A 24,204-nucleotide genomic window follows, 5' to 3' on the forward strand; every position below is an offset into this window, starting at 1 on the left:
AACCGACAAAGCTACCCAGTCGCCCTGAGATTTATGTTGAGTTAATGAGGTGTTTGCAGGGTGCCTGGGTGGCTCGGTTGGGTAAGCATCCAACTATTGGTTGCAGCTTAAGTCATAATCTCTCAGTTTGGGAGTTCCAGCCCCACACTGGGCTCTGCACTGACACACAGAGCATGCTTGGGATTCTCTGTCTCTCTCTGCCCCTCCTTTGCTCACGCGGTCTCTGTGTCTCTCAAAATAAATAAATAAGCCTTTAAAAAATAAATAAGGTGTTTGTTAAGCTATCCTTCTTTAAAGTGTTTCCAAAAATTTTTTTCTTAATTTTTTTTTTTTTTTTTTTTTTGAGAGAGGCTGAGTGTGAGCAGGGGAGAGACAGAGAGAAGGGGAGACACAGAATCCAAAGCAGGCTCCAGGCTGAGCTGTGAGCAGCACAGAGCCTGACAGTACAGAGCTCTAACGCACAAATTGCAAGATGATGACCTGAGCCAAAGTCCGATGCTGAGCTAACAGAGGCACCAGGTGTCCCTTCTTTGTGTTCTCAGGGTTCCTTCTGTAGAACGCTACTGGTCAGGGGAGAGGCAGAATAAGGACTTCAGTCTGCACTATCCAAATCTACCACTCAATATTATACTTTTAATTTTTTGGGTCTCTCAATAAGATTTTGTTTTGGGGGAAAAATGCTTTCGGTTAAAAACGACAATAAAGAATGAACGTGTTTCATAAAGTGCATGACACAGGGCAACTTCTGAGAGACTTTTCCTAACACCTCCTGGGGGAAAGGTCAGAATCATGGGAAGGGGACTGTGGAGAATCCTCTCTCAGCAGCCAGGTTTCGAGTTCCGAAGAAGCCCACTCGGGAGAGCAGGGCGACAGCAAAGAACAGGAACATGCTTGTTTTGGGGAATCGCACAACTCAAAGATGATGAGCTGGAGCAGAGAGCACCAAAGAGGTAAAACTCTGCTCCAAAGACAGTTTAGCTCCTTGTTTACATGGAGGGTAAGTGCGTAAGGCACTGAATTTACAACTCCAGAGGACACTGAGATAAGAACACAAAGGAATTCTTAGAAATTACTCAGCAAACAAGGGCTGGAGCTCTGTGGAATGTGGTGGGAATATAAAAGCTACGTGGTTTTCAGTGTTAAGAACAATGGTGTGGTCCCGGACACCCCCCCACACTGAGCATGAATTGGGGTTGTTGAGTGTCATGGATGGGATTCTTTGTTCAACAGGAATTTGTGCCTGCACTGGCCTGGCCAGAGACACACTGAGGATTTTGTGACCTGTTATAAACACAAGCATATACAGGGATATACTATATTTGAAGGAGTATATACTACTCAGGCTCTTGACTGTGAGTAGCTCAGTTTTGTTTTTCTTTAATTATTATTAACTGTTTAAATTTACTTGGAGCCTTGGAATCTTATCTACCTACATGAAATGCTCCTGTGCTGTGAGCATTTCAGTTTATGTTGTTTCTAATCTGCTCCCCTTACTTCTGCCATGCTTAATTCGGTATATGTAATGATTCACATTGTTTGCACAAGGATGGTAAATAAGGCTGGTAGTTTGAGAGAAGACAATCAAGTTGTAAAGAAAGGACAATATTAATATTATTCAGTTGCCAAAAAGAAAACCAGGGGACCAAAATGGACTCACTTAGGCCAAGTCACCAAACGGGGGCTTAATACCTAACCTAATTACAGTTTCAACTTCCTCTAGGAATGCAGTCTTAACAGGTCAGCCAGGAGCCAGGAATTTTCTGAACAGCACCAATGAGGTACTCTGTTCTGTGAGGTCTCTCTATCCCTTAAAGGAAGATGAGATAATCTATCTAATAAGACCCATTGCTCTACCACCTAAAGGAATATGACCTTGCCTGGAAGAATCCTTTCTTTTCTCTTGCTGATAACTTTCTTGCCTCACCCTCTTTCCTAGAAAAAGCTTCCATTTTGTACAACTCCTCAGGGCTCCCCTCTCCTTGCTACATGGTATTCCTGAATCGATTACTGAGGCCCATTAGAACTTCCAACTTCCTCAGTTGAATTTCATTTTTTAACACAGTCTTAATTTTACATGTTGATATTATTTTACTTTTTTCTGTTGTACCTGGTATTGTTTACATGTGGCTCTTTTATTGCTACTTTATGCACTGATATTGCCCTGATTTGGTGATTTGAGTTAAGGAATTTAGGAATTTCAGTGTGACATAGAAACAGGGATATTTGTCACAAGGCTATGTTTCCTACAAAGTTCCATATTGATATCATATAAACCATAAGTGCCGCAAATGTTATATAATAAATAAAAATGGTCCAACTTGGGGCACCTGGGTGGCTCAGTCTGTTGAGCATCCAGACTCTTGGTTCCTGCTCAGGTCATGATCCCAGGATAGTGGGATCAAAGCCCACATCTGGCCTTGTGCTAGGCGTGGAGACTCCTTAAGATTCTCTCTTTCTCCCTTTCTGCCTTTCCCTCACCCCCTTGCACACGCTCGCAGTCTCTCCCTTTCTAAAAAAATTTTTTTAAAAAAGGTCCAAATTATATGCTACAGGAAGTAGAGCAGAATTGCAGCAAGCACTTTGGAAGCCTCCAGGAAGGGCTGTCAAGCCACTCAAAACCAGGCCACAAAAAAATAGCTGAACAAGTCGGGTTCCTCAACTTGGAGAAACTAGACCCACTGAATATAATAGCTGTCTCTAAATATTTGAAGGCTGTCTGGCAGAAAGATGATGGGGCTGCTTAGATGTGGTCTGAGAGGCAGACGGTGATGCAGCTTCCTGAAAACATGGAGCAGAATATCTGTGACACTCTTGTCTCTGCTTCTGGTTCGGAGGAAATACAGCACCCAGATGTGCAACCCAGCCATGGCCGTCACGTGCCTCCCAATAGACAGGACAAATAAAACAGAGAAGTATTGACAGAAAGCCTCTGCTTAGCTAATAAACTGTGATGAGTTTGTAATTTGCTCTTCTGAAAGCCCAGCCCAGGGTGAACGGTAAATCAGGAATGGGGGAAGTTTGTGGGGTAAAAGAGAGGCAAAGTAGATACCGAGTGGCGTCAGATTTGTGTAGAGATTAACGGTCACCAGGTATCAGATTTTTGCAACCCAAAGAGCTAGTGGCAGTCCCAGAGAAAAACCTAGGGAAGAGAATGTGCAGATTTTGTCCCTCTGGCCGGTGCATTCCAGGACATTTATTTTTGCAGCACCTGCAGCGATTTGGTCTACTGTGTACGTGCCCCATGCTTTTCTCTGGGGAAATTGCTACTATAAGAATTGGCTAGGGTTTGGGGGTGTTTGTTTGGTTTTGTCCTTAAAAGGAGTAGTATCCCAGCCCAGTGTCTGGTTATGGAAGCTCCCGTTGCTCATCTATAAAAAGAATCAAGTGGTTAAAAGAATCGAAGAGCTTGGGCTGAGCGTGTGGGGGCCTTAGCAAGTTGAGTATCCAATTCTTTAGCTCAGGTCATGATTTCAAGGTTTGTGAGATAGCACTGATAGTGTGGAGCCTGCTTGAGATTCTCTCTCTCTCTCTCTCTCTCTTTCTCTCTCTCTCCCTCTCCCATTCACACACTCTCTCTTTCTCTCTCTCTCAAATAAATAAATAAACTTTACGAAGAAATAAAATAAAGGGAGATAAAACCAATGATAAATTCAACAAGACTGGCTTTTGCAATGTGAAGATAAAACTGATTTGTAGAGTTAGAAAACAACAAAGAATTGAAGACGTGAAGAACGTGTCACTCCAAAATATAGCATGTGCGGGAGCACAGGACCACGCTGCAGGGTCTGACTGGTGTGAGAGACGTGCTACAGGATGTGTCCCAGAGGTGAAAGGTTGTCATGAGCCAGGGTGCCAGGATTTAAATCCCACTTCTACCACTGCTGGGCTTTGCGACTTGGGAAAACTCTTTGTGCCTTTGTTTCCTCTTCTGTAAAAAGGAGAGATCTATAATAGTACCTACTTCATAAAATGAGGATTCAATGAATTAATTCATGGAAAGAGCTCATCCCAGTGCCTGACTATAGTAAATGATTATTACTCGAGTATCAGTCTGTTGTTATCATCACCATGCTCAAGGGCAAAGACAGAATCAGATTCTTGCTTCCCTGTTAGAAAAATAAGCCTCTTAAATAACAACCTAATTAATTACTCAGTATCCATGATTCTTGACAAATAAAGTTATAGAAGCACATATGTCCAGGAGCACATCGATGATGCTGCATTGATGATGTTTCCTACTCTTTCCTCCTTTATGTCTCCAAGTAAAACAAGTTTACAACAGACTCACTACTTTGACAATGATTTGAACTTTAACAAACATTTATTATAATACAAAGCTTCCCAGTAAATCTGTAAGCCTAGATACATTGTGGGCACCCCACTTTCCACACCCCCAAAATTGAAGTCTAGCTTTCCTCTTTGTATTTGTCAATACTCTTAGCCATTTCCAGAATCATCTTTGGTTTAGCAATGCTACCTTACTGAATTTCCCTTAAACCCGTCTTTTTCTTTGAAGCTTACTACCGAACTTCCCTGACTCAGGGCTTCCTGCCTGCGCTACTAGACCGTATTCTTACTCATGGTCATAGCGATGGCCGTTCTAAAATGCAGATCTGATCCAGCTTACACTTTCTATTGCCTACAGTTTAAAACGTAAGACCCGGGCAAGGTATTTATGGTTCTTCAAGGTTTCAATTTACCTTTCCAGAACTGCCACTCCCTCCTATGTTTGTTCAGCCTTTTAGGCTGTTGGCTGATTCTTCCCCACCACCTCCTTGTCCCCAACACGCAAGAGGACAAGGACCCTTCTGGGCTTTTTGCTCATGCTAGTTGTATTCTATAAATGCCCTTCCTTCTTCCTTTACCCTGAAAACCTCCACCCAGTCTTTAAGGTCCAGCTCAAATGTCACTGCTGCTAAGATTTCTTAGCCTTAAGCTATCTTCCACAAAATCCCTTGGCCTGGCCTTATCTAGCATTTTAACATTTTCATAGCATAAAGGCATAGCTAACTTAAATACAACAATTTAAGCAAATACATGGCTTACTGCACAAATTAGATTTAGGTGCTTTTCAAAATATGAACTCTCTCTCTCTTTTTTAAAGTTATTGTTTGTTTATTTCTGAGAGAGAGGCAGAGCATGAGCAGGGGTGGGGCAGAGAAAGAGGGAGACATAGAATCCGAAGCAGGTTCCAGGCTGTTATGAATTTTAACCTCAATGACTAGCCCATTCCTTAGCTCATAATACGTGCTCACATAATAGGTTTACTGAGTGAATGAATAAAACAAATCTTTTACCTACAGTATATTTTTATTTCTCATCAGCATAAACAAATAAAGGCAGAGGTATTCCCTTGCCTTGTTTTCAGTTATCTATTTACTAATTTCTAGCAATCTGTTTATGCATGGGTAAATCCACACTAAAAAGATGAGTCTTTTGGAATGCCAGTGAGCTCACTGGAAAAGAGTGACAACTGCCATTTATTCACTCGGTTGTCTGTTATGTGCCAGGCTCTGGGGATTCAGAGAAAAGAAACACAATATCCTTACTCTCTAAGAGCTTGCATTGTATAAAGAAGAGAAAGAAATAAACAAGTAAACAGAAAAGCAAAGTCATGACCTGAGCCAAAGTCTATTGATAAGGTCAATGAGGACCATACAATGGAGTGATGTGTAACATTGTAACTAATTAGAGATGAGATTAAAACTGCGGTTACTTCCCTGATGAGGTAAGACTGTTGAAAAGGACCTAGCCATGTGCAGATATGGAGGTAGAGGGCATAAGAGGGCAAAGTCTAAAGTCAGGAAGCAGGAGAAGAAAGGAAACACACATGGCTGGCACATTATTAGCAAGGGGACTGTACAGCGGACCAAATACTATTCTATCTGGTTTCCATATTTCTAACTAATACCTGATTACATACTTGAAAAAAAGGCCTTTTTTTTTTTTTTTTTTTTTTTTGGAAGGTGGGGCGAAGCAAAGAGAGAAGGGGAGAGAGAATCTTAGGCAGGCTCCATACTCAGCACAAAGCCCGATACGGGGCTCGATCTCATGACCCTGAGATCATGACCTGAGCCAAAATTAAGAGTTGGACACCTAACTGACTGTGCCACCCAGGTGCTCCTGTTACCCACATTTTAATAGCAGGGGAAATAAGTGTCAGGGCAGTGAAATAACTTTCTCAAAGTCTCATATGTTAGACGTGGAAGATACAATTATTTTTTTTAATGTTTATTTTTTAGAAAAAGATAGAGTGTCAACAGGGAAGGGGCAGAGAGAGAGGGAGACAGAACCTGAAGCAGGCTCCAGGCTCTGAGCTGTCAGCACAGAGCCCAACACGGGGCTCAAACTCACAAAGCACGATGTCATGACCTCAGCTGAAGTTGGAGCCTGGAGCCTGTTTCAGTCTGTGACTCCCTCTCTCTCTGACCCTCCCCTGCTCATGCTGTCTCTCTCTCTCTCTCCTAGAAATAAATAATAAAACATTTTAAAAAAAAGTCAACCTTAAGTAAAACCTCTTTAGATTTCACTACCTTTTTACTGTCTTGTTACTAAACCACTGTGAACACGATAAGAAGCAACTATGTTAAAAATGATTAACATATTGTTGATGTCAGAATAAACAATGCCGCCTACCATCAAGGCTAAGTCTATTATATTAAGCTTTCCCTTATTTGCAAGTTAATATATTTTAAAAAAATGTTTATTCATTCAAACTGTGGTAGAAACCAGCGTTGTTACAAAGAAATTCTAATAGATAATACTAAAATACTTATTGATATAAATACCAATAAAATTAAAACTCATAGTTAGATGAGGATATAGACTATTTCAACTTTTCTAAAGTTTATTTTAATTTATTTAAGAAAAAAATTTTGAATGTTTATTTATTTTTGAGAGAGAGAGAGAGAGAGAGACTGAGTGTGAGCAGGGAAGGAGCAGAGAGAGAGACACAGAATCCGAAGCAGGATCCAGGCTCTGAGCTGTCAGCACACAGCCTTATGCAGGGCATTGAACCTACCAACCATGAGGCCATGACCTGAGCCAAAGCAGGCTGATTAACTGCTTAACTGACTGGACTCCCAGACGCCCCATTTTCTAAAGTTTAACGATAAAATAACAGACAATTTCAATGTTAAAAGGCAACATTTATCTGCTAAGTGTTGTTTCCTATTGATGTTAAAACATTCTTCCCATAGTTGAAGACTGAAATAGCAGATAAACAAATAAGAAAATGTTGCCATGAAGTAACTAGAGGCACTTCAAAAATAAGATTTAGTGTGTAGTGAATATAATGAACAGATATACCTGTGTTCTATTAAAAAATAAAATAATGTAGCAGAGGTAACCACCCAAAGGCTAATTAAAAAGTTAATGAAATAGCAGCACTCTCCACAATAGCTAAAACATGGAAAGAGCCTAAGTGTCCATCAACAGATGAATGGATCAAGAAGATGTGGTTTATCTATACCATGGAATACTACATGGCAATGAGAAACAATGAAATCTGGCCATGTGTAGCAACATGGATGGACCTTGAGGGTGTTATGCTGAGCGAAATAAGTCAGGCAGAGAAGGACAAATATCATATGTTTGCACGTATAGGAGGATTAGGAGGAACTTGACGGAGGAACAAGGGGGAGAAGAAGGGCGGAAATGGTGGGGGAAAGGGAGAGAGGCAAACCATGAGAGACTCTTGAATGCTGACAAAAACTGAGGACTGATGGATGTGGGGGGGAGGGGGGGATGGGCATGAAGGAGGGCACTTTGGGGATGAGCACTGAGTGTTATGTAGAAACTAATTTGACAATAAACTATTTGTAAAAAAAAAAAAAAAAAAAAAAAAAAAAGTTAATGAAAATCCCAGGCAACTTTCTTCCCTTGGGCCAGAATAAATTTGAGGTGATATGCAATTTAATTACAACCACATTGGAAGAAATTCCTTAAACCAAAGATATCAGCCTATTCAAAATTAGAGAAGTATCTCAATTAATGTATATAGAAAACTTGGCCAGTGCTTTAAAGAATCAGGCTGCAGAGTTTTAGAATGTATGCCAGGAAACACATCTTCCTCTCCACTTAACAAGTAAGATTCAAGTTTTGAGGAACTGGTCTTTGGAGAGGAGTTAACAGAGGAACACTTTACCTGTCTAGCAAGTACCAGAGGGTCAGGACAGAGATCATAAAGAGGCAGATAAGGATTTGGGACAGTATGTTCCCCAACCATCAGAGAAAGTTATCACCTGGAAATTCCTGAGTCCCAAACACACGGCAGAGATTTATTTTTTCTTTTCTATCCGTTTTTCCTGTCCCAGTGGGAATCCCCTGGTAATAATAAATATCTTAGTTTACATTCAAAAACATCATTAGAAAGAAGGACCAGACTTATCAGTTTGATTTTGGGAGCAAGGGGGTGGAAGTGATGTTTCCCTGACCTTGTGGGCTCCATCTCACTTAGAAGACATCCAGAGTGCGTTCCTAAAGGGCTCTCGTTATTAACAAGGAAGCAAACAATTTGAAGGGTTTTCAGTACTTGCCTTTGAAACCTGTGATTGATTAGACTTTAGGAGGCTACAAAAGAATATGACTCAATTAATTTGAGATCTTATTAAGGCACAGATGAAGGAGAACTGGGAGTTTTATTTTGAAACTAAACCCCGGGAGTCTTAATAAAATATGCAGTAATCATTATTTAATGTACTCTATGCCTCTTTGGTCCATCCCAGAAAAGCTGGAAGAGCTTTAAAGAGCATGTAATTTCCATTTTAACCCATGGGTCCTTGTCTCTTGGTCAGTTTGGAAATCGAACCTAAAACAACTACCAAAGAAAGTTTGAATTTACATCTAGGATAAAAACAGGTGTCATAGCTCCTGCTAAATCCAATCAAAGGTGGCTGCCTGGAGTTCTGCAGTTGAGCAGAATGGCAAAGTACTCTGGCTCAGTGCTGAAGAAGCTGGAATGGGTTATTTATGTTTGCAGTAGACTCCGAGAGGACATGTGACAGCGCTTCTGAGCATTTGCAGACTCTGATGAAGACATTCAAGCAACAATGGAGACAGATGATTATTTTAGGGAATTACGATGGAGGAAAAATAAAACTTCCATAGCAAGGGACGCCTAGGTGGCTCAACGGTTAAGCTTCTGACTTCAGCTCAGATCATGATCCTACGGTTCATGGATTCAAGTCCCCCACCAATCCGATCCACAACTGGATTCTGTGTCCCCCCCTCTCTCTCTGCCCCTCCCCTGCTCATGCTCTCTCTCTTTCAAAAATAAATACAAACATTAAAAAAACACAAAACATCCGTAGCAAGAAAGGAGAAAATATAAAATGTATATGTGTGTATAATGCTTCAAAAGTCAATCAATTCATTTGTTTATTCGATAAATATTTGCATATTTATTATTAATAAATTATAATATATATTACATATAATATAAATATATTTGTATTTAAAATATTTATGTATCAAACATATATAGGTATAAAAGCAATGTTAATTATACATTACATATGACTAGTAAAATAATAAACATTTATTGAACAGACTATTCCAGGTGCTAGAGATAGAGGAAACAAAACAAATTTCCCACTCTCTCATATTCCATGTGAGGCAAAGACCTAACAAAAGCAATTGAATAAATAAATCTATGTCTGAGAATTATAAGGAGTGAGAGTAAAAATGCAGCAAGGAAAGTGAACAGAGATTACTGGGGTGCTATGTCATATGGAACGGTTGAGGGTGGCCTGTGACAGGATCCAGAAAGAAGTGAGGGCAGAGCTGTGCAGATGCGCTGGCTAGCTGGTCCTCCTTCAGGGAGGAGCAAGCACACAAGTACCTTGACTGGTACTGTCCTTGACATGTTTGAAGAACAACAAGGATTTCCGTGGAATTTAGGGAGAGGGGAGGGGATGAGGTGAGAGAGGTCCATGTTGTCAGCTTAAAGCCTGACATGGGGCCCAATCATGAGACTGGGGACCCTGAGATCATGATGTGAGCTGAAATCAAGAGTTGGATGCTCCACTGACTGAGCCACCCAGGTGCCCTCACACCACATCTCCTTTATCCATTCATCCATCATTGGACACTTAGGTTGTTTCTATATCTTGCCTATTGTAAATAATGCTGCAATGACCACGGGAACAACAGATAGCCTTCAAATTAATTTTCATTTTCTTTGGATAAATACCCAGAACTGGAATTGCTAGATCATATGATAGTTTTCTTTTTAATTTTTTGAGGAACCTCAATACTAGTTTTCCATTGTGGCTGTGCCAATTTACATTCCCACCAATAAAATGTATTTTGAAGGTAAAGTGATGGAATTTGCTGGTGGGTTAGAGGTGAGACATGAGAGAAAGAGAAGAGTGAAGACAGCCTCTGGTATTAATGGCCTGAGCCATTGGAGAAATAAATTTGTCATGTACTGAAATGGGCAGCATTGGGAGACCAGCAAGTTTTCAGGAAAAAAATCAATAATTCATGTTTGGGCATATTACATTCTTTTTAACTTTTTAAAAAAATTAACTTCACTGAAGTAAAATTCATAAATAAAATGCACCAAGTTAGAGGGTTCTTTTCAATGAGTTTTGACAAATGTATACATTTGTATAGCTACCAATGCAATCAGTAAATAGAATGATTTCCATCACCCCCCAGATTTCCCTTGTACCCTGTCCTAATCCATTCCTTGGCACCACAGGCCCTGAAGAATAGCTGCTCTGTTTTCTGTCCCTGTGGCTTAGATTTGCCTCCTTCAATTTTATTTACACCTGGGCATATAGTATGTAATCTTTCAGTTAACTTCTTTTACTCAAAGTAGTGTTTTCTTGGCTTCATACATGTTGTATGTATCAGTGGTTCATTTCTTTTTATAGCTGAGTGTTATTTGCCTTTTTATTATTGAGCTGTAAGAATTCTTACTACATTCTGGTTGTCAATCTTTCATCAAATATATGCATAGCAAGTAATTTCTCCTGATCTGTGGCTTGCCTGTTCTTTTGAAGAGCAGTGTATATTGAAGAGCAGAACTTTTAATTTTGTTAAAGTCTAATTCATCAAAATTCCTGTATGGTTCGTGTTTTGTATTTCCAAAAAGTTTTTGCTTACCTTGTTTGAAAAACTTTCTCCTGGGGCGCCTGGGTGGCTTAGTCGGCTAAGCGTCCGACTTTCGCTTAGGTCATGATCTTGCGGTTCATGGGTTCGAGCCCCGCGTCGGGCTCTGTGCTGACTGCCAGCTCAGAGCCTGGAGCCTGTTTCGGTCTGTGACTCTCTCTCTGACCCTCCCCTGCTCATGCTGTCTCTCTCTCTCTCTCCTAGAAATAAAAAAAAAAAAAAAAAACATTAAAAAAAAAAAAGAAAAGAAAAACTTTCTCCTGTGTTTTTTTGTAGAAGTTTTATAGTTTTAATTTTCAGGGTTAGCTCAGTGGTTTATCTCATTAATTCTTATATACAGTGTGTAGTTGATTTTTTTCCCAAATGGATATACTGTTTTCCTAGTACTAGTTGTTGAAAATAATTTACTTTCCCATTGAATTATGTTGGCGCCTTTTTGAAAATTCAATTGATTGTACTATTTTTGGACTCTCTGTTCTGTTGAATTGATTTATATGTGTATTCTTATGACAGCCCCATACTCTCTTGAGTATTATAGCCTTAGAGTAAGTCTTGCTTTGTCCCTCCAGGTAGTGATAGATAGTGGCTTATTGTTGTTACTAATAATGTCTGGATTTCCTCAGCATACCTTGGTTGGCTTTTCAACTCTTTTCATCACTTATACTACTATTAGAATGCATTAAATTCCCTTTGTTGTAAATACTTAAAGTGGCTTATGTGTTCCAACTTAAATTTGACTAGTATCAATTCTCCCAAAACTGGTAAGTAAGTACTATAATTATCTACACTTCACAGCTAAGGAAACTGAGGCACAGAGAAATAATTTCCTATGTTTAAAGGACTAGTAGTTGGTGGGGGCAAGTTTCAAAACCAGATAGTTCGGCTCCAGAGCTTGTGACCTTGACAGTCTGCTCAGCTGCTGGTGGACATCGTTCTATACGTGGTATTAAAACATTGAGACTGAGCGAAATCATGCAAAATGGGAATAGCAAGAGAATTGCTCAGAAAAGTGAGCCCAGAAGAACTCCAATGTTTACAGCTCAGAAAGATGAAGAAGAACTAAGAAAGGAAACAGAAAAGAAACAATGAGTGAAAGAGGAAAACCATGGAGTAAACTACAAACCAAGTGAAGAAAGTATCTCAAAAAGGAGGGAGTGACCAATTGTGTCAAATGCTGCTGGTAAGTCAAATGAGGTGAGCACTGAGAAATGATCATTGGATCTGGAAACATAGATCACTGATGGTCTTGGTGAGAACAATTGTGGTGGAATTGTAGGGGAGAATTGGCTCTACTGGAAGGGAAGTGGAGACAGTGAGTATACGCAACTCTGTTTACTGTAGGGGAAAAGGGTGGTAGCTGGGAGTGATGGTGGTAGGGAGAGATGAAGTCAGCCTTGGATGGTCAAGTGGATGATCTAATGAAGAAAATATTGATGACTCAAAAGTGGGGAGAGAATACCACAGAACACAAATGCTGGATGAGGCCCTTGAGGATGGGGACCAGACCCAGTGCCAAGAGGAAGGGTGGGCTGTAGGTAGGAGGAAAAATAACCCCTTCATATTAGCAGGTAAAACAGACAGAGGATGTGGGTACAAGATGGTTTGACAGGCTTTGTGGTGAGAATGCACAGAAGTCCTCTTTTGGTGGCTACTCTTTTCTCAGTGAAGTAAGGCAAGAGAGTTGTAGGAACCTGACAAAAATGGAAGAGGTATGTCAGCTTAGAAAGTGAGAATTAAATAGATCAGCAAGAGAGAGTAGAATTGCCAGGCAGTAGCACCAAGGACCCGTTTGAGGGTAATGATCATAAATTTAAAAAGAGATTCAATCAGTTGGTATTGAATAAAGACCTCTTATTTTTAAAATGCCCACATTCAGGGCACCTAGGTGACTCAGTTGGTTAAGCATACAACTCCTGATTTTGGCTCAGGTCATGATCTCAAGGTTGGTGAGATGGAACCCCACGTCGGGCCCCGTACTGACTATGCAGAACCTGCTTGGGATTCTCTCTCTCCCTCTCTCTCTGCCCCACCCCCCACTGTCTCTTGTGTCTTCTCTCTCAAATAAATAAACTAAAAAAAAATTAAAATGCCCACTTTCATTCCAGTAACATTGTCGGGAAAAGATAGTAAGCTAGATCTTTGCATTTAAAAATAATTGTCAAAAGAATCTCCATAAAATTGGCTGATTATAGTATTGTATTAAGGATAATTCCCTGATTCTGATCTTATTAGAGTGATTGTGAAAGAGAATTGCTTGTTTTTAGAAAATCCAGAGTGAGGCATTTGGGGAGAAAGGGACATCATGTCTGCATCTTACTCTCAAGTGGTTCAGAAAAAGAATAATGTGTAAGTATAAAATTAAGTATACACATATATGCACACATATGTGTGTATATACGTGATATATGTTATGTATCTGTGTGTATATACATAGAGAGAGACAGAAAGATAGTGAGAGCAAGAGTAAGGCAGAGAGAGACAGAATACAGCAAATAGAGCAAATATTAATATTTGGAGGAATCTGGGTAAAAACATCTAATATTTCTTTATAATGTTCTCTTTTTTAAATGTTTACTTTTGAGAGAGAGAGAGTGCATGAACAGAGGAAAGGCAGAGAGAGAAGGAGGCAGAGAATCTCAAGCAGGCTCTGTGCTGTCAGCACAGAGCCCAATGCGGGGCTTGATCTCATGGCTGTGCAATAATGACCTGAGCTGAAATGAAGAGTTGGACACTCACTGGCTGACTCACTCAGATGCCCTCTCTTTATATTATTCTTGCAACTTCCCTATAAGTTCAAAAATATCTCAGAAAAAAAAAGGAGACTGGTCAACAATATTTCACACCTATATTTGAAATTGCTAAAATTTTTAAATTTCATCTTGATTCCTCCATATAGTGCTATAATGTTATGATTTAGAAATTTTAAGTAACTATTTAAAATTTATACTTGAGAGAAAAGTCAAGGTGAGGCTGATGCTAGTTTATTCTGAATCTGTCTCAAAGCAATAAGGAAACCTGTCATTGAGATGTAAATTTCTGTTATGAAGAAAGAACATGGCCCTACTAGGTGTGATGTAGACCCTCTCTATTTGCATTTTCTCTAGGACTGTGCAACATAACAAAGTGCATCAGACCACAAAATTCCATGAACCATTGCTGAAGCCTCTAACTCCCTTTCCACATTGAGAAAAGGCTGTGGATTTGATCTTCATCTCCATCCTGAATGCCTTACTTCACTCTCTCTCTCTCTGATTGTCATTGGCCCCTGTCCACACCATCACTCCCCTGCAGACCTGCTCTTACTATTGTTTCTCCCTCCAATCTTCTTTCTACAGAGCAACCAAGGTTATCTATTTAAAGTCAGCCATGTCTAAATACAGCACTGTATGTTAACCACACTGGAACTGAAAAGAAAAAAAAATGTTCATGTCATAAAAAAAAAGTAAAATAAAGTCAGTCACATCTCAGGGTCTAAAATATTCCAAATCACCTAGAATTTTCTGGGCCTTGCATAGGCCCATATCTCTCCTCTCCATCATTCTGCATGTTCCAACCACACTCAACTTTCTACAGCTCCTGAAATAAGCCATATCTGTTCCAGATCAGTAGTCTTGGAATGTCCTTCTCCTTGATCTCCCTCATCTCAATTTTTTTTTTCTAGCAAAGATCTGTGAAGTATCTCTTATGTGCTGTAGGCTTTAAGGTTACAATAAGAAAGCAGCGGATATGGCCCTTTCACAGGGCTCACATTCTAATCAGTGACGTAGTAAGGATTTGCAGAGCCTTAAATGAACATAATTTGGCAGGCCCTCTCTGAGACAAAACAAACTACAAATTATGGATATCAAATTAGATATAGTAGTGACTATTAGGAATAAGGGAAAAAATTTCAACCAGTTTCTGGGGATTAGAGGTTCAGGCTCCTTTCTTCTGAGATCTATAAGCAAATTACTAGACATGCCAATATGCTAAGGCATCCCAATGGCAGACTGCCTTCCCCTCTTTACCCTGAATACTCCACAGCTTCCAGAAGTTCCCAGCACTCACAAGGGCCCCAGGCAAGACAAGGGCTCTGAAGTTTAACTTCATTGGCTTCATGAGAAATTGGCCTCCAATCTGTGAACCAGAGAGATAACATACAGTTATACCAAAAAATATTTTCAGAGAGTGACAAAACTATAAAAATGTAAAAGTAGGCAATGTGATACAAAATGCATGGGCAGCTGGTATTAAATATGGTGGCAGCAAAGACCTTAAACTTGACTCCAGAATATAGATACGAAAGCCACACACCTAGAAAGGTCACAACTTCTTTGTTTTTTTGATGATTTCTATTGCAGCAAATTTTCAGAAGGGATTTCATGGAAGGGTAGCAGAAGGCTATGTTGCACTTACTATTATACAAAACCATTTTATATGTTTAAAAAGATCCATAAATTTAGTTTTAACAGAAAAGAAGGATTTTGCCATGAGATAAATAAAACTAATAAGAAAAAGTAAGACAAGCAACCATTACTTTCATCTTTGAAATGATGGTTCAGATCATCCTGCAGGGTATTTAAGGCCTATCAACTACACAAAGCCCTTTTGGAAATTGTCTTCAAACTCCAGAGTCTCTATTTAAATAGAAGTGCACAGTGTGGTATCTTAGAGAAATGGAGGAAAAGAAGGAAGAGGGAGTTCAATTTTAATAGAAGACAAAGAGCTAGAGATGAAGAGATAGGAAAAGAAAATGGAAAAGCTTAAATCCTCACGTACACGTCTTAAACGCCCAAGACTGAAAGGCTGTGTATCAAGTTACTAAAAGTTGTGGTCATGTAGAGTCAGAGAGGAAAGAAGATTGTCAGTAGCTTCATGCTGTCTCAATCATAGATAAACACTCTAAATGTTTCTAAATTTTTATTGAACCACTTCTTTTCATCTTTTTGAAATTGAATTTTGTCATTTTACAAGAACTCTACTTAGCTCTCAAAAATGATTCCAACAAAAGAGTATTTCAATTCAGGAGTTTAGAGAAATTAGTCAAATGGAATTGGCTGTCTTAATGACCATGCTGGCTTTCATCTTCGCTGAGATAATGTGCACAGACACTCAGGTAACTGAGAGCTTTTCCCAGAGGCTCTTTCAAATCCTCCTGTCAGGTAAGTTCAGAAGAAAGGATACAGACTAGCTACTGAGAACCTCTGTAATGGAATTCCTTCCAACAGCCTGGTCATCTTTTGTGAGAATATGAGAGGTAGGGGTCTGCCTTGTTCCTTTTATTTTGAGATACTGACCTATGGTTAGAAAAAAATAAAAAGGAAAAACCTGTAAACAAAGATATACATGATAAAAAAAAAATGTCTTCCTTCCCATTTCATGAACAGTCCTTCTTTCCAAAGTTAATTAATGGGAATAGTTTCTTTTTTTTTTTTTTAATTTTTTTAAACATTTTTTTATTTATTTCTAGGAGAGAGAGAGAGAGAAAGAGAGAGAGAGATAGAGAACGTGAGTAGGGGAGGGTCGGAGAGAGAGGGAGATACAGACTCTGAAATAGGCTCCAGGCTCTGAGCTGGCAGTCAGCACAGAGCCCGACGCGGGGCTCGAACCCACGAACCGCGAGATCATGACCTAAGCAAAAGTCGGACGCTTAACCGACTAAGCCACCCAGGCGCCCCTAATGGGAGTAGTTTCTTATGGATCCTTCAGGGAGAAGGGGAAAGACACACACACACACACACACACACACACACACACACACACACACACACATTTATACACACATGATTAACGTTTTACACAAATTGCATTATATACCAAAGAAAGTTAGACTCTTCTCATTTTTCAAGTTGAATAACTGTCACTGAATTGTCTTTCAAAGAAATTGTATATTTTGTTTTCCTACCAGTGGTATATGAATGTATATTTTTCTTCATACCTTCCCCAACATTGAATATCAAGCCTCCTTAACCTTATTAATCTAAGAGGTGAAAAAGATCACCATTTTTTGCTTTTGTTGACTTGAATTATGAGTGAAAGTGATCATCTTTCCAAGGTTTTAGCCATTTATATTTCTTTTTCCATTAGGCATTTATCACCTTTGCCTGTTTTTCTACGTTCATTGTCTTTTATGTGGCCATTCATATAAACCATCTGTAAATTTAGAAAAATCACCATTTGTAAGCTTTGTCTGCTACAAATACTTTTCCAAGATAGCCTTTCTTTTCATTTCCTTCTTGCAAGTATACTTTTTTTAACCTTTACTTTCATGGCTTTGGTGTTTGGTGTCCTGCTTAGAAAGCTTCCCCATAACAAGATTACATATAAGTTTACCCAACTTTTCTTTTAGTAATTTTATTATTTTATTTTTAAATTTTTCTTGTACCTAGAAACTACTTTGAGATTCATTTTAAGTAAAAGATAAACTTTATTTTTTTCCAAACTGTTAGCAAATTTTTCCAATGCTATCTATGAATCTTTATTTCACCACTAATTTGCCTTCATAATGCTAATTTCCCATAAGTAGGTATACCAATCACCAGATCCTTTATTATGTTTCCTAGGTGTATTTCTTTGGTATACTAAACTCTCTTAGGTATTTTAACTTGGTGACACATTTTATTATCTAGTAGAATAGTTTTCTTTTATTACTTTTCTTTTCCAGAATTGTCCTTCCAATCCTCATATGTTTACTTCCACAAATTTACTATGGTAACATTTTGTCTAATCTCCCTCCAAGTTTTTGATGTTTTAATGAGACCGAATGACTTAAATTAGTAAATTAAGTTAGCATTGGAGTGCCTTGGTGGCTCAGTTGGTTAAGCATCCAACTTCTGCTCAGGTCATGATCTCAAGGCTTGTGGGTTCCAGCCGCACATCGGGCTCTGTGCTGACAGTCAGCTCAGAGCCTGGAGCCTGCTTCAGATTCTATGTCTCCCTCTCTCTCTGCCCCTGCCCTACTTGCAATGTCCCTCTCTTTCTCTCTCTCAAAAATAAATAAATGTTGAAAAAATAAAAAAAATAAAGTTAGCATTAATTGATCATTTTTCTTACCTACCCATAAATGAAGCATCATTTCCTTTAGCAATTTCAACAGTTTCAATAATGTAGTTATAAAAGTCTTATAAATTAAGTATGTAACTTTTTAGAACAGTTATGAATGGGATCTTTTCTACTTTTTCATCAATATGCTATTGTTTATTGGTAGGAAGGTTCTAACTTTTGTATATTAATTTTGAAACCAGCCATCTTGCTAAAATTAATTTTAATTTTAATTAATTTAATTTAAATTTATTTTAAAATTTATTGTAATTGTAAAAGGGTTGTTTTGTGTGTGGATTTTTTAAATTTCCCAGGTAAACAATCATCTTTCTTTGTTTTCCCTTTCCTTATTTCTTTCCAGCATTTATCCTTCTAATTTCTTTCTTTTCTTAAAATTTGTATTCACTATAACTTCTTGAACAATATTAATAAAATTAATAATACTAGGAATCCTTGCCTTTATCCTGGTTTTAATTTGAATGTTTATAGTGTTTCTCTGTTAAATATTTTGATTATGTTGGGTGTTTGTCAATATCTTCATTTAAATATAATAATAACAGTTTTCCTCTTTTAGACCAATATTTTGAATAATTAAATTACTTCATTTTCTAATGTGTAAACATCTTTGCATTCTTGGGATGAACCTCACCAACCCAAGAAATAGTGTTCCTTAACTAAATACTTGAGGCTATTTAAAATTTTAAAAGATATTTGTACCAATATTATGAGTGAGACAAGTTCATAATTTTAGAGTGGGGTAAGAGGAGCATTTTAATATCATTTTTCTCCTAAACTATTCATGGAAGTTTTCCTTCTTTCACTATTCACTGAAATATTTTTATTTTTATTTTTAAATTTTTATTTAAGTAAGCTCTATGCCCAATGTGGGGCTTGAACTCACAACCCTGAGATCAAGAGTCTCATGCTGTACCACTTTCACGCGCCTGGCCCTGAAATACTTTTAAATCAGGTTGTAATTATGTATGAGACTATTTGAACTGATTTTTCAGACTGCACCACTGCTATATTTTGCATATGTTTAGTATGATATTTTGCTTACCGAAAGGTCTCTTTAGGAAAAGTGTAAATTTTCAGGAAGTGTGGTTTGAGGTTTTTAAAATTTAATCAACATTTTAATATGTCTAGGCTCTATGCTAATCTCTTTTTCATTCCTGATCATGACAATTTATCTTCTTTTTCTTTTTTCTTGATCACTTTACCTAAGAGTGTGTTGATTTTGTTGGTCTTTTCAATGAACCAACTTTTAATTTTGTTAATTTTATTTACTGTTTGTTTTCTATTTTGTTGATTTCCAATCTTTATTATTTATTATTTCCTTTATTCTACTGACTTTGGATCCATTTTGCTCTTTTCTTTAGCTTCTTAATGAGGAATGCTAGGCACTGATTTCAGATTTTTTTTTTTTTAATTTTAGGGAGAGAGAGCATGCTAGGGAAGGAGAGGAGCAGAGGAAGAGGGAGAGAAAGAATATTAAGCAGGCTCCATGTTCAGCATGAAGCTTGATGCACGGCTCATTCCCACAACCCTGAGATCATGATGTGAGTCAAAGTCAAAAGTCAGACACTCAACTGATTGAGCCACTCAGGTATTCCAAGATTTCTTCTTTTCTAATACCAGCGTTTAGTGTTTTCAGTTTCCCTCTTAGCACAGCTTTATCTCATAAATTTGGATATGTTGTCTTATAAGTATAATTCAGTCCAAAGTATTTTCTTATTTTCCTTATTTTCCAGGGTATTCTTTGAGTTTATACCATTTGGGGTTTGCTGATCTTGAATCTATAAATTTATGACTTTCAAAAAATTTGAGAAGTTTCAGCCATTTTTTCCTCAGTCATTTTTTGTGCTGCTATATCTCTTATAGTGACTCTCTGGGATACTCATGTGCTAGACTTTTTGGTATTGTCACATTAGTCCCTGAGACCTTTTTTTTTTTTTTTCTTCTTCCCCAAACTTTTTCTCCTCTATTCTTCAGGTTAGATAATTTCTATTGACTTATCTTCACACTGACTGACTTGTTCCTCTGTCAACTCAATTCAATTTGTGGGTCTATCTACCAGTAAGTTTTCTTTTTAATTTATTTATCACATTTCTCATTTTAAAATTTCCTTTTGTAGACTCTAGTTATCCGATGAGGCTTTCTCTCATTCCATTCATTTTAGGAGGGTTTCCTCTACACTCTGTTGCATAGTTTTAATATATAATAGCCACATTAAGGTCTCTGAGAGTTCCACTATCCAGATGCATTTCTGAGATGACAGCTGTTTATTCTTTTTTTCTTGAGAGATAGAATAGTTTTCTATTGTATCCTGGAAAGTTATGTTGTGTAGATGATAGGCCCTGTTGTAATCCTCTGAAGAAACTAATATGAGTTACACAGTAAGATTGATGGGACATCTGGGAGGCTCAGTTGGTTAAGCATCCGACTTCAGCTCAGATCATGATCTCAAGGTCAGTCGGAGCTCTGTGTCAGGCTCTGTGCTGACAGTGCAGAGCCTGGAGCCTGCTTTGGATTCTGTGTATCCTTCTCTCTCTGTCCCTCCCCTGCTCATGCTCTGTCTCTTTGTCTCTCTCTCTCTCTCAAAAATAAATATTTAAAAAAAATTAAAAAGAAACTGTAAAATTGGTCTTATTTCTATGAGTGGGAATTCAAATCTCAGTTCAGTTTTCTGAGATTTTGTAAATTTTTAGCCCATACATTCATTGACTAGTAGGAAAATTTTTGGAGTAGTCCAGTTTTCAGGTCAGATCTTTTTAAGCCTCTGTTTGTTTGGGTCTTTCCTGTATAGATATTATTTCTGGGGGGGGTGGGGCATTATTCCAGGATGAAGCTGAGACTTGTGCATATGGCTTGAAGCTCCGCTCCATGTTTGAAGATGTTGCCATGTGCTGGTTGACCTGTGCACTGAGATCGGGAGCTGGGCCTGATCCAGGATCTAAGTTTAGGAGACCTATGTAGGATCATGCACGGAATCAGAAATCCCCTTCTCTCCCTCTCTCCTTTTCAGGACTTCCTTTAAAGCATACTCTTCAGCTTGTGACAACCCCTTCCCCTGATTTCTGTGGGGCTTACCCTTAGAGCAAGGCCACAGAGGAAACATAAATTCATAAACAAGTGAGAAACTCATGCCATGTGGAACATTCCCCTCAGTGTTTTCTCCTCTACCACCTGGCTGGTTTTGTTTCTTTCAGGGTCCTTGAGCAATTCAGGACATTTCTGTTTATTTGTTGTTAAAAATTTTTTTTCACTGTGATCAGTGGGAGAAATGGTCTATAGTAAGATCATTTCTTGAGATTTTTGCATTTGTTTAAAGATACCTTTGCCTTAGGGGAGGCCAGTAGAACAGATGACTCTTGATCTCAGGGTCCTGGTTCAAATCCCATGTTGGGTGTAAAAGCTTACTTAACAACAACCACAAAAAGATAGCTTTGCCTTTGTGCTTACATAACAAGGCTTGCATAAAATTTTTTATTAACTCTTTTATCACAGCTTAGCAGAGATCACCTCACTGTAAAATCTGAGGAAGTCTGGAACTTCCTGAATAGAGCCTTTCTATCACTATATTTTTGCAGATTTCTTTGTCCTTGGAGTTCAGTAAATTCTTCAGAACATCTCTTGCTAATGAACACCCTGTATCAGTTTCTGCTTGAACATATGGGCCTTTTAATCCATAGTTTCAGTTTTTCCTTTTCCTTATAAAAATACTCATTTTCCTATATGAGAATACTTTTTTCTACTCTAGTGTTTAGTATGTCTTATTTGAAGATATTAAAGATCTTTATGTGAGATTGACTTTTGTTCTGCACATTTATTACCTGCCCTCTAGCTGCTTTCATCTTTGTTGCTTTTATATCAAATCACTGTGATTATCCTAAACCTTTCCTCCACTTCTGAAACTCTGTCTTTGACATGTCTATTCTAATCCTTACTAATTCTAATTTATTCTTTACTTCTGTATTAAGCACCCTCTTTGTTTCCTTAGCCCTGAAATCTCCCATTTCATCTTTCTGCTACTTCACTATTTTACTTTGTAACTCCTTTTTTTAACCCAAATAATGTTCTTCCTAATTCTTTTGCAGTCAGATCTCTCATGGTGTGCAGAGTGGGTTGCATTGTGTACTCCCAAAATTCATGTCCATCCGGAACCTCAGAATATGACCATATTTGGAAATAGGGTGTTTGAAGATATAATTAAGGTGAGAATTGAGATGAGGTAATGCTGGATTAGAGGGTGCCCTGAATCCCATGAGACTGCCTTTATTCAAGATAGAAAAAAAACAAAGAGACACAGGGGAAGAGACCATGTAAAGACGGATGCAGAAGTTGGAGTAGTAGTTCTATGAGCTAAGGAATGCCCAGGGTTGCTGGCAACCAACCACCAGCAGCCAGGTGAGAAATATGGGAAGGCTTCTCCCTCAAACCAACCCTTCTGACATTCGATTTTGAACTCCTGGCCTCATGAACTGTGAAAGAATAAATGTTTTTTAAAGATACCTGTTTATAGTCATTTGTTATGGCAGTGCTAGTCAGCTACTAAAAATACCAGTTTTGGTACTGGAAAGTAATAGGCTGCAGTACCAAATATCTAAAAATGTGGAAGTGGCTTTGGAATTGGGAAATGAGTAGATGCTGGAAGAATTTTCATAGAAAAATTCTAGATGCCTTGAAGAGTGGGTTGGGAGAAATATGAATGGTAAAGGCAAATCAGCTGAGGGCTCAGATGGAAGTGAGGAGCGTGGTAGACAGGACGCCCAGCATTTTAGGAAACACGTCTATCATTATGAGCGGAATATTGGTAGAAATATGAACTTCCAAGGTGCTTCTGGTGAGGTCTCAGGAGGAAACGAGGGATACCTCATTGTCAAATGGAACAAAGATGATTCTTGTCATAAAGTGCCAGAAGCTTTGGCTGAGTTGTGTTCTATACCTTGGTGAAAGGCAGAAATTATAAATGATGAACTTGGATATTTAGCTAAGGATATTTCCAAGCAAAGTGGGATAGGTTCAACCTGGTTTCTCCTTGCTGAAGCTGATAGTAAAATGTGAAAAGAAAGAGATGAATTTAGAAAGCAGCTATTCTGCAAAAAGGCACCAAAATTTGATGATTTGGAAAAAATTATCAGCCTAATGTAGATAGCATGCTCTAGAGGTAGGATCAAGGATTCTGACAACCTTTTGCTTAATAGATTAAGTACGTAACTCATCAACCAGCCAACCATCCCAACCAAAGCTGGGAAAGATCTGCAGAGGACTTTCTTATAAGATGGCCTAGACTGCTGTGAATTACTTGGGAGACTAAAAAGCCTTCTGAGAATGTTATACGAGCAGAAACACTACCAGCCTGGACTAAAAAGAGAGAGAGATGGGACAAAATGAAGACTGTCACACTTCTGAGATTCTACAAGGGAAAAAAAACCTGATAAACTTCTTGGCTGCAAATAAGGGCTAACCTTATTACAGAGCTACAGATGCAAAGGCAGAGGCCAGAGAGGGTAAGGCCACTGCTTCAGGCCCAGAGGACAGAGTATCAAACCTTAGATGATAAGATAATTCCAAGTCTTGCATCTAATGGAATTTTTGCTGCTGGGTTTTAGACTTGCTTGAGACTTGCTTTATACCTCCCAATTTCTCCCTTGGGAATGCTAATGTTTATCTTATGCCTGACCTACCATTATATTTTGAGAGCAGATAGCTTGTTTTCTTGTTTCACAGATCCACAGATAGAAAAGATGGCCAAGGATTGCCAGCAATCACCAGAAGCTCTCCTCCAGGACTGTGAGAGAATAAATTTCTGTTGTTTCAAGTTTCCTAGTTTGTGGTAATTTGTTATGGTGGCCATAGGACATGAATGCAGTGTGAAATTTACTTTTATTTCTTTGGCATATTTTTCCCATATGATATATTTCATCTATTGGAAATTTTTTATACTAATTCCTTTTTTCAATAATTTTTTATTATAGTGATTTTATGTAGCTTTCATGTGATTTCTTTTTGCTTTCATTGTTATTCATTTGAAAAAATTATTTTTGCCAAAACCTTCTTTCGGTC

The 24,204-nt window shown here is 38.4% G+C and overlaps 1 long non-coding RNA gene across 1 annotated transcript; it reads left to right on the forward strand.

Moving 5' to 3' along the window:
- Nucleotides 1–1,176: 1,176 nt before the first annotated feature.
- LOC120220567 lies at nucleotides 1,177–23,929 on the forward strand. The gene is made up of 4 exons (XR_005525622.1): nucleotides 1,177–1,352; nucleotides 19,574–19,744; nucleotides 22,236–22,352; nucleotides 23,869–23,929. It is a non-coding gene; the product is annotated as an uncharacterized LOC120220567 (long non-coding RNA).
- Nucleotides 23,930–24,204: the final 275 nt, after the last annotated feature.

Source organism: Hyaena hyaena, unplaced genomic scaffold, assembly GCF_003009895.1.
Source record: "Hyaena hyaena isolate Hyena2069 unplaced genomic scaffold, ASM300989v1 scaffold_712, whole genome shotgun sequence".
NCBI lineage: Eukaryota > Metazoa > Chordata > Mammalia > Carnivora > Hyaenidae > Hyaena > Hyaena hyaena.